Here is a 12,258-nt window from a genome sequence, read left to right as displayed (position 1 = left end):
GGCACATTAGAGAGCTCAATAAGTTAGTTGAACCCGTGAGTATATGAATGAGTAATCACCATTCTAACCAATTTGCTTTACTTGCAGTTTCTAGACTATACCAACTTCTTTTCCACTATGCTCCTATTATTCCGTCTATTTAGAATCTTTTCTTTACTGTGTCCCCCTCTGTTACCCCACAAGATCCAGCTTAGATACCACTTCTGATTCCCTCTTGGTGTTCACCACATTGTTAAGTGCTTCCTTCTGGTGTTCACCACATTGTATTATAATTATTTCCTAAATATACAATACACTTTAAATTTCTGTAAGCCCAAGACCTTATTTCTATTTTTATTTTATCCCTTGCACATTGCCTAGAAGATAGTAAATACTTGTTGAATCACCAGCTGTTTCTAGGAGGAAGAGGAGTAAGAACTTTCTTACAGCTTGAAAAAGTGATGACTGTTTAGATAGCTAGATCTTAGTCATGAAGATTGGATTAGAAACCAAAGAACCTAGTGTCTCTTATTTGCAAGAAGCAGACACTTAACTCCAGCAGCCACGAATAATCCAGGTGTATTGTAAGAATGTAGTAGTAGTGAGGAAAATAGGAATCTCAAAAGAATCCAAGATGACAAGAACATTCAGGATGCTAGTGGAAAAAGGAATGTCTTTTCAAGAGATGATGCTGGGAAAACTGGATTATCCACACGCAAAAGAATGAAGTTGGACACTTATACACAGAGTAGCTCAAAATGGATCAAAGATCTAAATGTAAGACTTAAAACCATATAACTCTTAAAAAGAAAACCTTCATGACATTGGATTTGGCAAATTTTTCCTGAATATGGTACCAGAAGCACTGGAAACAAAAGTAAAAATAGACAAATTGACTACATCAAAACTGGAAATTTCTATGCATCAAAGGATACAATGAACAGAGTGGAAAGGCAGCCTATGGAATGGGAGAAAATATTGGCAAACCATATATCTGATGTAGTTAATACCAGAATATAGAAAGAACTCCCGTAACTCAAAATAAAAACACACCCCGATTAAAAAACTGAGCAAAGGACTTAAATAGACATTTCTCCAAACATGATATGCACATGGCCAACAAGCATCTGAAAAGGTGCTTGATAGCACTAATCAGAGAAATGTAAGTCAAAACCACAATGAGGTGTTGCCTCTTAGTTATTAGGATAGTTACAGCCAAAAAACTGGTAAATAGTGCTGGTGAATATATGAAGTAATTGGAACTTTTGTGTACTGTTGGCGGGAATATAAAATGACACAACTATTATGGAAAACAGTATGCTGTTTCTTCCAGAATTTAAACATAGAATTACCATATGATCTAGTAATCCCACTTCTGGGTATATTTCCCAAAGAATTGAAAACAGAACCTTGAAGAGATACCTACATACCCGTGTTTATAGACTCATTATTCACAATAGCCAAGAGGTAGAAGCAACCTAAGCGTCCATTGTTGAATGAATGGATAAATAAAATGTGGTGTATACATACAATGGGATATTCATCTTTAAAAAGGAAAAATTCTGGTGCATGTTACAATCTAGATGAATCTTGACATTGTGCTAAATGAAATAGGCTAGTCACAAAGTCAAATACTATATGATTTCATTGATACGAGGTATCCAGAGTAGTCACATTCACAGAAACAGAAAGTAGGATGATACTTGCCAAGGGCTTGGGGGAGAGGGGAATGGAGAGTTGTTGTTTAATGTGTGTAGAGTTTCAGTTTTGTAAGATGAAGAAGTTCTGGAGATTGGTTGTTCAACAGTGTGAATACATTTAATAGTACTGAACTATACACTTAGAAATGGTTAAGATGGTAAATTTTATGGTATGCGTTTTTATCACAATTCTGTCTATGTATCTATTTATATATGTATGTATGTGTGTATTTATTTATTTTCCTTTGGGGGAGTTTATTTCCCGGTTAGAAAAGGAGCAGGGTCAGGTTCTTGGGCATTCTAGGCTCAGGCTTGACAGGGGAGGTAAGGGGAGGGGGAGGCACAGGGGTGGGCTCCCACTGTGTTCACTTGGTCTCACAGTTGTCCTGGCTGGATCCGGAGCGGGCATGTCAGGGACGGTGGCACCAAGCCTGGGGGCAGAGGTGGCAGGCCAGGGGGCCCAGAGGATGGCACATATGGAGACACTGACAGGCCAGGCACACGACTCCAGGCTGGCAGGCCCAGGTGGGATAAGTAAGGCTCGGCCACTGACCTTGTCCAGAGGGGGCTGTCTGCTGGGACCATGGGCTCCGGCACTGCCCGCTGGGACAGAGAAAGCAGGGGCGTCAGGACACCTGGCCTCCTAGGTTAGAATGGAGACTACTTCAGTTTTGGCAGTTTGGCTTTCCCCAAGCCCCTGGAGCTGTCCCCACAGCCCTGGCTCAGGGAGGGGGGCTGGCTAATCCCCAGCAGGCAGGAGAGCAACAGCAGCACGTCCCACACACCTCCCCAGGGCCTCAGGAATTGCCGATGGGGCTGGGACGGGGGAGATCATGTGCTCATGCGGACGTAGGAGGTTAGAGGTTAGTGACGGCCCCCACAGCACATGTTCTACATGTTAAGGCATCATGGTTAGATGGTTACTAACAGTGTTGGATTAATTGACTGGACACAGGTGAAAGCTGGAAGGTGGCTGGCCCCCAGGAAGCCTCCAGTTATGCACCCCACCCCATTCCCACCCTGGAAGAAGAGAAAGAACAGGATTCAGGGCAACTGCAAAGGCCCACAAGGATCTGAGCACCCCATGAGATTCCCTTGGAAAAGCCAGGACCTCAGATCAGGCTAGGACAGGTAGGGGAACCTGAAGGTATGGAAGGGAAGGTGGAGACCTGGGCTGGAGGCTCCCTCTCTCCTCTACCCCCTAGCACAGGCAGAAGCAGCAAGGCGAGACCACCAAGGAGACTTCCATTCCTTTTTGATGGTAAGGTTCCACTCCCAAGACAGGTGGTCAGTCTTATCGTCGTCTGTGAAGCGAGACTTGATGTTGTAGCTGTCATGAGCCAGCATACCCTTGGGCGCCTCCTCCATGGAGGCCAGAAGCTCATACTCCTCTGCCTGGGGACCATAGCTTTCCATCAGGTACCAGGTGGTCGATGTTGTCAATCTTGACGCCTTTCCTGTACGTGTGCTGGATGTATTTCATGCCAGACACAGTCTCCCAGTTCACATCTGGTATTCCATCCCCTCCTTCGGCACAAAGGACTGCTTCTTGAAGCTCTCCAGATCACTTATCAGGTTCAGCTCCAGAAGACCCAGGGCTGTAACTGCACACCAGGATCAGGCGGGTCACAGCAACACTGGGGATTTTGGGGTCAGCAGACACAGCTACGTGGCCCAACAGGGCCTCCTTGTACTTGCGCAGACTCTCGTCATCCTTGTCCAGCTCCTGGATCTCTTGGATCCCCTTCTGGGTGGGGGGGCTTATGGTTGACCACGTGTTCATCCTCCTCATTTTCAGCCGCAGTCTGTGCTAGCCACTGAGCTATGGGTTCCTGCTCAGCCATGCTCACACCTAGCTGACTCGGACACTGGAGGCTTGACCACGCTGCTCTCATGCTCCCTCCTGCACAGAATCCACCACAATTTCAAAAAAAGAATCTAAGAACAGAAGATTTTCATAAGGTCATACTTCAGAAAGGAAGAACTGGACACATAACATTGTCAGTAAACTTTGACAAGCTTGATTAACACTTGTGAGCTAGCGTTTGGGAATGTTTAAGCTGTGACCTGTCATCTGCATAATTCTCCTCTTTGCTTTTCTTTTCCACTCATTTGTCTTCCAATACCCCCATTGACTAATTCTCTAAGCATCCCTTATTTACCCTTCAGAAAGAGTCTGATTAATTCAGGACATTTCTCTTTCCTCTATTGGGCAATACTTTTCTAACCGGCCCTTCTCTTAGCTTGTGACCTGTGGATCAGCCAGCCTGTGTCAGGGGCTCTTCTTTGTTTCAATTACTGGGCACCCCTTAATTGGGGACTATGAAAGAAACAGTTTCTCTTAGTAGAGACCAGTGAATTTCTGTAAATTTATGCATAAAGTAGCCAGATATCCCCTAAACAAGACATTTCAAGTTCTTTTAAAATAGATACTATTTTCGGGCACCTGGGTGGCTCAATCTGTGAAGCAAGTCTGACTTCAGCTTAGGTCATGATCTTGCAGTTTGTGAGTTCCAGCTCTGCATTGGGCTGTCTGCTGTCAGCACAGATCCCACTTCAGATCCTCTGTTCCCCTTTCTCTCTGCCCTCCACCCTGCTCACGCTCTCTGTCTGTCTCTCTCAAAAATAAATAAAATACTTTAAAAAAAAATAGAATAGGTACTACCTTAGTAATAAGGAGCTCTCTCCTTTTCTCCACCATTATGGTGCAGCTGACCATTCCTCACCAGGTCTTCTCACAAGACTTTCAGGAACAGGGGCGCCTGGGTGGCGCAGTCGGTTAAGCGTGCGACTTCAGCCAGGTCACGATCTCACGGTCTGTGAGTTCGAGCCCCGCATCAGGCTCTGGGCTGATGGCTCAGAGCCTGGAGCCTGTTTCCGATTCTGTGTCTCCCTCTCTCTCTGCCCCTCCCCTGCTCATGCTCTGTCTCTCTCTGTCCCAAAAATAAATAAAAGTTGAAAAAAAAAAATTTAAAAAAAAAAAAAAAAGACTTTCAGGAACAGACAATTCCTTGCCAAGAAATAAAAGCAGAATTGTCCCATCCGCCTGTGGATTCAGATGAAAACTGGTAATAAAATCAGGTACAACTCCAAACGGTGGCATTGGAGGAGAACCAAGCTGGGTCTATAAGGGATCGCACGTGAGATGGCACACGTATTTATGCTGCCTGAAGGTCATGTGTTCTGTCCCATCCTTCTGTAAACCTCCCTACTACCTGAACAGCAGATGTTTTATCAGAGAAATGATTTTTCTCTGTTACTATGCTTCTATACCATAGGTTGGTTCAGTTATAAATATGTGAGACCTTTCGATTGAAAAAAAAAAATAGAATAGTAATAAGGAGGATATAGTGGGTGCTGTGGTGCGTAGCCCATTTACTCCCTTTGGAACTAAAGCCCTCATTCCAAGAGTATTGCTTGCTGAGGGCTCATAGCTGAGTCTTCCCAGGAATTGCCTCTGCCAATGACAGTTGCCTTGCCCATGGTTATACCCCTAGAGGATAGCCTGCACCTAGTGGTAGAGATGTGGGGGTACAAGGGCCTGGCCGCCTTGCCTTAATTTGGACAACTGTAAAGAGCCATCTCAGCTTCAGCACTCCCTGTGGTATTGGCCAACACATATAATGTTACAATAGCATTGCTGTTCTATCCAGTCTTACTGGCCTCTACTGAAGTACTTTACTGGAGATCTCTCCAGTACCTGTCTGAATGCAAACTTCTCTTTCACATCTATTTCAGAGACTCTTTCCCTTGGAATCCCCTCTAAAGTGGAAGAGTTTTGTTTTCCCTTTTTAAACTTTTGGAATCTTCTCTAATTTATTTTTTCCTTTACTTGCAAGCCTTAAGTAAGATTTAGTTTTACTGATTCCTCACTTGTTTGAAGTCTGTGATAAGATGAACTCTGAAATAAGACTTTTTAAAAAAATCAGTATTTGGGGGGGGGCACCTAAGGTGGCACAGTCAGTTGAGCCTCTCTTGATTTTGGCTCAGGTCATGATGCCAGGGTCATGGGATTGAGCCCCATGTTGGGCTCCGTGCAGAGCATGGATCCGCTTGGGATTTTGTCTCTCTCTCTAAAATAAAATAATTAAAAATAAATTTAAAAATCAGTAGTTTTTATATATTTAGGAATGCAAGGAAATAAGTTTTTTGGTAAATGTTTTAATGTTTAATTAAATGATTAATGTTTAAATGTGTAAGGATTTTGCATTATTTTGAAAGTTCTTTTTTCATTGGCCTAACCAAATAGTATTTCAGTTTGACATTTTAGTCTTTCATTATAACTGTCTCAAAATAATTAAAGTGCACTAATTTTGAAATATTGATAATTAACTTTTTTTTCTATTCCACACGTTTCCCCCTGGTTTGTTTTACTACAGTGATATCCACAAGAAGTAACAAATGTGTTATTCTGTACTCCTTGGGTGGGACAAAGGAGAGAGTGGATGTGGAGCACAAATGCATAATGATTATTTTAACACCTTCCCAACTACAAATCTGACTTTTGGTGTAATTCATGGCACTCCTTGCCGTTCAGTAAACATTTATTGAGAACCTTTTGCTTGCCAAATCCTGGGCTAATCTCTGAGCACACAGATATGGCTAAGAGTGTCTCCATCCTCAAGGACCTTACTTTATTCACTCAGATCTTTGTTCTTTTGCCCTAGGAATACAAACAGGGATACAAGGATGTAGAGATAGTCCATTTTTGTGCCAGATAGTATAAACATTATTAGGTATAAGATTTATCGTGATAAAAAGGTTTGTATAACGAGTAGAATGTAACATAAATGAGGATCTACGGGAAGCAGAACATTTCTGGAGCTGCCAAGAAATAGAGATTTGGCCTAGAATGACCCTAGGATTTATGTTATCCGTAACTATTCCGGTAGGTTTGGTATTAGAGGGTCCTAAAGAAAGAGGAGCACACACTTGCTGTTCTAGGTATTTATTAAAGAGTCTAGTTGGGCTCCCAAACTAAATCAGTGGTGCTTTTCCCCAGAGCAGTGACTACCTTATTTGTTTTTCATATTCTCTAGAATTTAGTAAGAATGCCTCACACATAACAAGCCTTCACTAAATGTTGGGTAAATTTGTCTACACCAGTGTTTTTCAAAGTGTGGCTTGGAGGCCCTAGAGGTCCCCAGGAATATTCCAGGGAGTCTACAAGGTAAAACTTTGAAACGTTACTGAGAAGACATTTGAATTGTTTGCATTTTTCATTGTTGTGTCGTTTGCACTGATGGTGCACAAGAATAGGTAAATAACACTGCTGGTGTCTTAGCAGGAATCAAGGTGGTTGTCCCAAGCTGTAGGAGTAGTCATATTCTAGACCATTATGTACTTGCATTGAAAAAAAATTCCCAGGGCACCTAGGTGGCTCAGTCAGTTAAGCGTCCGACGTCGGTGCAGGTCATGATCTCACGGCTTGTGAGTTCGAGCCCCGTGTCGGGCTCTGTGCTGACAGCTCAGAGCCTGGAGCATCTTCAGATTCTGTGTTTCTCTCTGTGTCTCTCTGCCCCTCCCCTACTGACACTCTGTCTCTCAAAAATAAATAAACATTAAAAAAAATTTTTTTTAATTACCAACTTCACTTAAGAATGTTTTCAGTGAAGCAGTAAAAGTTTTCAATCTTATTAAGCCTTTTTAACATTCTGTGGGACAAAATGGGAAGTATGTATAAAGCACTCTTGCTGCATGACAAGGGTAGCTGAACTAACTGCAGAAGCAAACTGTGGCTATATTCAGACTTGGTTATTTAGGAGACATACTTTTGGAAAACCTGTTACTGTAAGTAAAATAATGGACATTATTTTTTGCCAGCGGTCAAATTCAAGTTTTCCAGCAAAAATTAGAATTTTGGAAAATTTGAATCCAAAGACTGTTTTTGATAAAAATCAGATATAAAAGTAAGACTTTTTATTATATAAGGAACTGTGTCAATATTTAGATGATATGTGTAAGTCATCAAACCAATGTTTTCTAAATGACCAATGCATGATGGTACCAAATCATGCATATGTGAAAGACACATTCAAAGTACAGGGTAGACCGATGGATTTTAATGCTATAGATTATGAAAGATGTTCATCATTATGGTATCATGCTTTTATATTCCACATTGTAGTTAACTTTTTTTTTTAATATATGAAATTTATTGACAAATTGGTTTCCATACAACACCCAGTGCTCATCCCAAAAGGTGCCCTCCTCAATACCCATCACCCACCCTCCCCTCCCTCCCACCCCCCATCAACCCTCAGTTTGCTCTCAGTTTTTAACAGTCTCTTATGCTTTGGCTCTCTCCCATTCTAACCTCCCTTTTTTTTTTTTTTTCCTTCACCTCCCCCATGGGTTCCCGTTAAGTTTCTCAGGATCCACATAAGAGTGAAACCATATGGTCTCTGTCTTTCTCTGTATGGCTTATTTCACTTAGCATCACACTCTCCAGTTCCATCCACGTTGCTACAAAAGGCCATATTTCATTTTTTCTCATTGCCACGTAGTATTCCATTGTGTATATAAACCACAATTTCTTTTTTAAAATTTTTTTCAACGTTTATTTATTTTTGGGACAGAGAGAGACAGAGCATGAACGGGGGAGGGGCAGAGAGAGAGGGAGACACAGAATCAGAAACAGGCTCCAGGCTCTGAGCCATCAGCCCAGAGCCTGACGCGGGGCTCGAACTCCCGGACCGCGAGATCGTGACCTGGCTGAAGTCGGACGCTTAACCGACTGCGCCACCCAGGCGCCCCAGAACCACAATTTCTTTATCCATTCATCAGTTGATGGACATTTCGGCTCTTTCCATAATTTGGCTATTGTTGAGAGTGCTGCTATGAACATTGGGGTACAAGTGCCCCTATGCATCAGTACTCCTGTATCCCTTGGATAAATTCCTAGCAGTGCTATTGCTGGGTCATAGGGTAGGTCTATTTTTAATTTTCTGAGGAACCTCCACACTGCTTTCCAGAGCGGCTGCACCAGTTTGCATTCCCACCAACAGTGCAAGAAGGTTCCCGTTTCTCCACATCCTCTCCAGCATCTATAGTCTCCTGATTTGTTCATTTTGGCCACTCTGACTGGCGTGAGGTGATACCTGAGTGTGGTTTTGATTTGTATTTCCCTGATAAGGAGCGACGCTGAACATCTTTTCATGTGCCTGTTGGCCATCCGGATGTCTTCTTTAGAGAAGTGTCTATTCATGTTTTCTGCCCATTTCTTCACTGGGTTATTTGTTTTTCGGGTGTGGAGTTTGGTGAGCTCTTTATAGATTTTAGATACTAGCCCTTTGTCCGATATGTCATTTGCAAATATCTTTTCCCATTCCGTTGGTTGCCTTTTAGTTTTATTGGTTGTTTCCTTTGCTGTGCAGAAGCTTTTTATCTTCATAAGGTCCCAGTAATTCACTTTTGCTTTTAATTCCTTTGCCTTTGGGGATGTGTCGAGTAAGAGATTGCTACGGCTGAGGTCAGAGAGGTCTTTTCCTGCTTTCTCCTCTAAGGTTTTGATGGTTTCCTGTCTCACATTTAGGTCCTTTATCCATTTTGAGTTTATTTTTGTGAATGGTGTGAGAAAGTGGTCTAGTTTCAACCTTCTGCATGTTGCTGTCCAGTTCTCCCAGCACCATTTGTTAAAGAGGCTGTCTTTTTTCCATTGGATGTTCTTTCCTGCTTTGTCAAAGATGAGTTGGCCATACGTTTGTGGGTCTAGTTCTGGGGTTTCTATTCTATTCCATTGGTCTATGTGTCTGTTTTGGTGCCAATACCATGCTGTCTTGATGATGACAGCTTTGTAGTAGAGGCTAAAGTCTGGGATTGTGATGCCTCCTGCTTTGGTCTTCTTCTTCAAAATTCCTTTGGCTATTCGGGGCCTTTTGTGGTTCCATATGAATTTTAGGATGGCTTGTTCTAGTTTCGAGAAGAATGCTGGTGCAATTTTGATTGGGATTGCATTGAATGTGTAGATAGCTTTGGGTAGTATTGACATTTTGACAATATTCTTCCAATCCATGAGCAGGGAATGTCTTTCCATTTCTTTAAATCTTCTTCAATTACCTTCATAAGCTTTCTATAGTTTTCAGCATACAGATCCTTTACATCTTTGGTTAGATTTATTCCTAGGTATTTTATGCTTCTTGGTGCAATTGTGAATGGGATCAGTTTCTTTATTTGTCTTTCTGTTGCTTCATTGTTAGTGTATAAGAATGCAACTGATTTCTGTACATTGATTTTGTATCCTGCAACTTTGCTGAATTCCTGTATCAGTTCTAGCAGACTTTTGGTGGAGTCTGTCGGATTTTCCATGTATAATATCATGTCATCTGCAAAAAGCGAAAGCTTGACTTCATCTTTGCCAATTTTGATGCCTTTGATTTCCTTTTGTTGTCTGATTGCTGATGCTAGAACTTCCAGCACTATGTTAAACAACAGCGGTGAGAGTGGGCATCCCTGTCGTGTTCCTGATCTCAGGGAAAAAGCTCTCAGTTTTTCCCCGTTGAGGATGATGTTAGCTGTGGGCTTTTCATAAATGGCTTTTATGATCTTTAAGTATGTTCCTTCTATCCCGACTTTCTCAAGGGTTTTTATTAAGAAAGATTGCAGAATTTTGTCAAAGGCCTTTTCTGCATCGATTGACAGGATCACATGGTTCTTCTCTTTTTTTTTGTTAATGTGATGTATCACGTTGATTGATTTGCGAATGTTGAACCAGCCCTGCATCCCAGGAATGAATCCCACTTGGTCATGGTGAATAATTCTTTTTATATGCCGCTGAATTCGATTTGCTAGTATCTTATTGAGAATTTTTGCATCCATATTCATCAGGGATATTGGCCTGTAGTTCTCTTTTTTTACTGGGTCTCTGTCTGGTTTAGGAATCAAAGTAATACTGGCTTCATAGAATGAGTCTGGAAGTTTTCCTTCCCTTTCTATTTCTTGGAATAGCTTGAGAAGGATAGGTATTATCTCTGCTTTAAACGTCTGGTAGAACTCCCCTGGGAAGCCATCTGGTCCTGGACTCTTATTTGTTGGGAGATTTTTGATAACCGATTCAATTTCTTCGCTGGTTATGGGTCTGTTCAAGCTTTCTATTTCCTCCTGATTGAGTTTTGGAAGAGTGTGGGTGTTCAGGAATTTGTCCATTTCTTCCAGGTTGTCCAGTTTGTTGGCATATAATTTTTCATAGTATTCCCTGATAATTGTTTGTATCTCTGAGGGATTGGTTGTAATAATTCCATTTTCATTCATGATTTTATCTATTTGGGTCATCTCCCTTTTCTTTTTGAGAAGCCTGGCTAGAGGTTTGTCAATTTTGTTTATTTTTTCAAAAAACCAACTCTTGGTTTCGTTGATCTGCTCTACAGTTTTTTTAGATTCTATATTGTTTATTTCTGCTCTGATCTTTATTATTTCTCTTCTTCTGCTGGGCTTAGGCTGCCTTTGCTGTTCTGCTTCTATTTCCTTTAGGTGTAGATTTTGTATTTGGGATTTTTCTTGTTTCTTGAGATAGGCCTGGATTGCAATGTATTTTCCTCTCAGGACTGCCTTCACTGCGTCCCAAAGCGTTTGGATTGTTGTATTTTCATTTTCGTTTGTTTCCATATATTTTTTAATTTCTTCTCTAATTGCCTGGTTGACCCACTGATTCGTTAGTAGGGTGTTCTTTAACCTCCATGCTTTTGGAGGTTTTCCAGACTTTTTTCTGTGGTTGATTTCAAGCTTCATAGCATTGTGGTCTGAAAGTATGCATGGTATAATTTCAATTCTTGTAAACTTATGAAGGGCTGTTTTGTGACCCAGTATATGATCTATCTTGGAGAATGTTCCATGTGCACTCGAGAAGAAAGTATATTCTGTTGCTTTGGGATGCAGAGTTCTAAATATATCTGTCAAGTCCATCTGATCCAATGTCTCATTCAGGGCCCTTGTTTCTTTATTGACCGTGTGTCTAGATGATCTATCCATTTCTGTAAGTGGGGTGTTAAAGTCCCCTGCAATTACCACATTCTTCTTAATAAGGTTGCTTATGTTTATGAGTAATTGTTTTATATATTTGGGGGCTCCGGTATTCGGCGCATAGACATTTATAATTGTTAGCTCTTCCTGATGGATAGACCCTGTAACTATTATATAATGTCCTTCTTCATCTCTTGTTACAGCCTTTAATTTAAAGTCTAGTTTGTCTGAAATAAGTATGGCTACTCCAGCTTTCTTTTGGCTTCCAGTAGCATGATAAATAGTTCTCCATCCCCTCACTCTCAATCTAAAGGTGTCCTCAGGTCTAAAATGAGGCTCTTGTAGACAGCAAATAGATGGGTCTTGTTTTTTTATCCATTCTGATACCCTATGTCTTTTGGTTGGCACATTTAATCCATTTACATTCAGTGTTATTATAGAAAGATATGGGTTTAGAGTCATTGTGATGTCTGTACGTTTTATGCTTGTAGTGATGTCTCTGGTACTTTGTCTCACAGGGTCCCCCTTAGGATCTCTTGTAGGGCTGGTTTAGTGGTGACAAATTCCTTCAGTTTTTGTTTGTTTGGGAAGACCTTTATCTCTCCTTCTATTCTAAATGACA

General features: G+C 41.4%; 1 protein-coding gene and 1 pseudogene across 6 annotated transcripts in view; one reads left to right on the top strand and one right to left on the bottom strand.

Moving 5' to 3' along the window:
- ARFIP1 (ADP ribosylation factor interacting protein 1) overlaps positions 1-12,258 on the top strand; it is a 135,317-nt gene that overhangs the window by 40,227 nt on the left and 82,832 nt on the right. The gene's annotated exons all lie outside the window — the stretch shown is intronic.
- LOC125163739 (rho GDP-dissociation inhibitor 1-like) lies at positions 2,055-3,523 on the bottom strand (annotated as a pseudogene).

The sequence above is a fragment of the Prionailurus viverrinus genome, chromosome B1 (genome assembly GCF_022837055.1).
Source record: "Prionailurus viverrinus isolate Anna chromosome B1, UM_Priviv_1.0, whole genome shotgun sequence".
Classification (NCBI taxonomy): domain Eukaryota; kingdom Metazoa; phylum Chordata; class Mammalia; order Carnivora; family Felidae; genus Prionailurus; species Prionailurus viverrinus.
Note: the sequence above shows the minus strand (reverse complement) of the source record. Positions and strands in the feature narration are given on the sequence as shown.